Here is a 3,920-nt window from a genome sequence, read left to right on the forward strand (position 1 = left end):
TAAAGCATGAATTCTTGGGTTTCGGTGCAAAGAAAAGCCTCCTCCTTCTGTCCTTACTAAACCTAAAGTCTTTCTGGTTTTGAAAATGGAAGGATGGTGCATTGCTCTATAGGTTATTGTCCATACATCTGTCTATGGGTGAGTTCACAGATGGGTGGTGTCGTGGTTCTAAGTCTGACAGTAGAATAGGGGGGTAGGAATGGAGAGGCAAGATCCTAGCTATGGAGTAGTTGTATACACGAGAGGTTTACGAGTTTAGGCCCTTCTCGGAGGAAGTAATAGCCCGGAGGTGGTCGACTGTATTATGTGCGTATGAGTTATAGGGGTGCGAACCCTTTACACTGAGGAGGGGGGTGGCTTATATAGAGTCTGCCAGACCCCTCCAGCCCTCAGTTATGCAGGGTTTAAGGTACATTAAGATCAGGCGTTACTGGTAACGCCACAAATAAAGTGCTATGATGACCATAAAAGCTACTTAATGACAGACCGTTTGCATGCAGAGTGACTCTAGGTCTCGTGGCAGTCGAGTGGTTGGCCTCATGGTCGAGTGTCTTCAAGTCCGTCGAGTGGAATACTTCCGGGTCGACTGAAAGGTGGTTTCTTCTAGAGATGTCCTTGGGGAGGGTATCTTGGATAGGTCCATGACCCTACCCTAGGTACATGGCTTCATCTTTAGCCCCCGAGTGGATCAAGGTTTGATTGGGGAAGGAGTTGAACATACTTCCGACCCATTTTCGTGCTATGAGTATGTCTTGTTCTGGGTCAATGAACTTAGGTGACAAAACCAACTTCTTTTTCAGTCGCATTGATCCATTCTTTGTATCCGTCGAGTGAATTTCTTTACTTGGAGAACTCCGAACAACCGAGCAGAGGAAATCTTCCGTCTGACGAGTTGCTCTACAACTCGCGGATTTAGCAGGATTCGAATTTTGGGAAGTGCGCGGGGCGGAGGAGGCCGCAGTAATCGGACGGGATAAGGCAGGAACGCCTCGATCTCCATGCCACCTTTTTCGCCACGTATCACGCGCGCGACTATTGCGGGATTTGATAGGATCGCCCGGGCCTACAAGTCAGTCACTCGGAAGTAAACTCATATAAGGCCCCAGACGGGGGTTTTTGAACAGTGCGCTCTCATTTCTTCCTCTCTTCCTTAGACTTATCCACCGCGTTCGCCCCTGTCTCAGTGCCGCTGCTCTGCGTGCGTCTCGCCGGCGATGATGGCGAAAGAGAAGACAGCGGCCCTGGAGCGGGCGAAGAAAGCGATGACGAAGGCGAAGGGAAGGGCGACAAGTTGGGGCGGATCTTCATCGAGGGCCGGCCTGCCGCAGGGCTGGATCCAGGGCGACTGGATCTTCTCGACGATTCGTCAAGAAGACCTTGACGACCTGGCCAATGGAGGACTGATCCCCCATGGATCGGCGCGGCTCCCGGGGAAGGAGTCTGAGCCGCAGCCTCAGGAGGGTGAGGTCGTTCTCTTGGCCACCCATGTCGACCGTGGGTTTTCTTTGCCGCCTCACCCTTTCTTTCGGGGATTTTTGAATTTCTTTGGGGCGCAACTCCAACACTTCACACCCAACACCATCATGTACCTTGCTGCTTTCGTGTCTTTGTGCGAGAATTTCTTGGGTTGTCGGCCTCATTGGGGTCTTTTCAAGCACATTTTCACCTATCACTCCCAAACGGTGAAAAAGGCCAATCCGAGTGACAAGAGAACACAAGTGATTCAGATGTGTGGGGGTCTTGGGGTTCAAATGAGGGGGAAAAGTTCTTTTCCGTCCATGATCTTACCCGACTCGGTCCGTGGATGGCAGTCGACCTGGTTCTACTGCAAAGACCAGCCGACGCCAGGGCAGTCGATCGGGCTCCCTCCTTTTTCCATGGACTGAGTGAGGAAGCCTTCCTCTTTGAAGGTGATCCCGGAAGAGAAGGCGCATTTTAAGATGCTGGTCGAACGTGTTGTCCAGCTTATCCGTGACGGGGTGACCGGCATGGACCTCTTGGAGGTCTTCCTCCGACGATGCATCCAGCCGCTTCAAGCTCGAGACCATCCGATCTGGTTGTATTCTGGCACTGAGGACACCACTCGGATCCACCCGGAGGAGGTCGAGGATGCCATGCTGGAGAGGTGGCTGGCGAACATCACAGGGAACAAAGACAACCCCCGAGGAGCCAGGAGGATTCCTCCACTCGACCAATCATACGAAGTAGACCAGGTCCAATTATGCATCTCTGGCTGTGATCCTGCCTTCCTCATTCTGTTTGCTTAAAATCAATCGACTGACTTTTGCCTTGTTTGTTGTCTTCCAGGCTACCACTGAGATGTACTCGATGCCCAACGGGGCGCAAGAACAGGTCGAGGAGGAGGAGGCAAGCGGAGGCGAAAGTGAGGAGTGCCAATCCAACGGTGAGGGGGAAGAGGATGACGACGGCTCCAGTGAAGAGGAGGAGGAGGAAGTCGATCCTCCTCGCATGGAAAGGCGATCCAAGCTCACCCACGACCCCGCGAACGAGCATGGCAAAGCGACTGCGCCTGTTGGGCAGTCGTCAAAGCGCCCTCGGACGACTTCTCCGGCGCCGACTGAAAAAGCGCCAAAGCATCCACGAGCAGCATCATCAAAGCCGCCAAAGGCCTTGCCCAAGATGAGAATGACCATTCCCACCATTTCCGGGTAACAACAGAACTTGTGTTTTCTCATTTAGCATGGACAGACTTTTGGTCGACTCATTGACTAACTGACTGGTTTCTGAAATCTGCAGTGCTGCTACCTCCGAGACCTCCGCCAAGAACGAAGACCAGGAAATGGAAGACGCTGCCACCTCCAACCTTGGTACGATCTTTGTAGTTTCACTTTTGGTCGATTGGATTTTCGATTTTAACTTCGGACTTTTCCTGAAGCTCCTCCTCATGTCATTGATCTCCCTGATGATGATGACGAGGCGCCACTGAGGCCGAGGAGGAATAGAAAGGTGCCGGCTGGCAAGACCGCTCAGGTTGCATCAGTGCCTGAGACACTAGTTCAGGAGGGTGGTAACATCACTCGGACTTCCGTGTCCTTCGCTGTGCCACTGACGAGTGCTCGACCTTCGTCATCGACTGCTGACCCGCCTTCCCTTTTCACCACACACCATGTCCCAGAGGACCAAGCGGGTGCTGCTAAGGAGGCTATACGCCAGGCGGGGATCATGATGGAGCAGGTGAAGGCAATCCGGGAAGCCAGCCAAGCGGCCTATGATGCTAGCTCAGCCCTTCAGAGCAACGTCCAGGTAAGTTGGTCACCGCTTGTTCTGTTAGGATATGCTATCTGAAGACTTTTTTTTCGAAGATCTTTGTATCTGTATACCCACTGGGTGTGTCAATTGAATTTTTGGATTGGTGGGGGCACGCTGAGTGCACCCACTGGGTGTAGTCCCCAAGACTATGGTGGACAGCTAGCAGTCGACTGTAGTCTTTGTATTTTGAATGTCCTCAGTCTAACTTCTTCACTCGGTCTGGTCGGACCATGTCGAATGGAATCTTGGAACCAGTGGGGGCACGCTGAGTGCACCCACTGGGTGTAGTCCCCGAGACCATGGTCGACTGCTGGCAGTCGACTTAGGTCTAAAGAACCTATTTTTTTGGGTAGATAATGATGAGACCATGGTTGACTGCTGGCAGTTAGCTATAGTTTTAGGATCATAACCTCTTTGTCTCTTTCGTCCGACTGGTCGGACCAAGTCGGAAGAACCAGTGGGGGCACACTGAGTGCACCCACTGGGTGTAGTCCCCGAGACTACTGTTGAATATTTTGATTCGGCTGTAGTCTTAGAAATGTTATGATTTTTCTCTTAGTCACTCGGAAGCAACCTATCTTTGATGTCTGTCGACTGACCCTTCGCAGAAATCTTGTGAGCTTGTGGCTCGCTATACTGAATTGGAAAAC

This window comes from Triticum aestivum, chromosome 3B (assembly GCF_018294505.1).
Source record: "Triticum aestivum cultivar Chinese Spring chromosome 3B, IWGSC CS RefSeq v2.1, whole genome shotgun sequence".
Taxonomy (NCBI): domain Eukaryota; kingdom Viridiplantae; phylum Streptophyta; class Magnoliopsida; order Poales; family Poaceae; genus Triticum; species Triticum aestivum.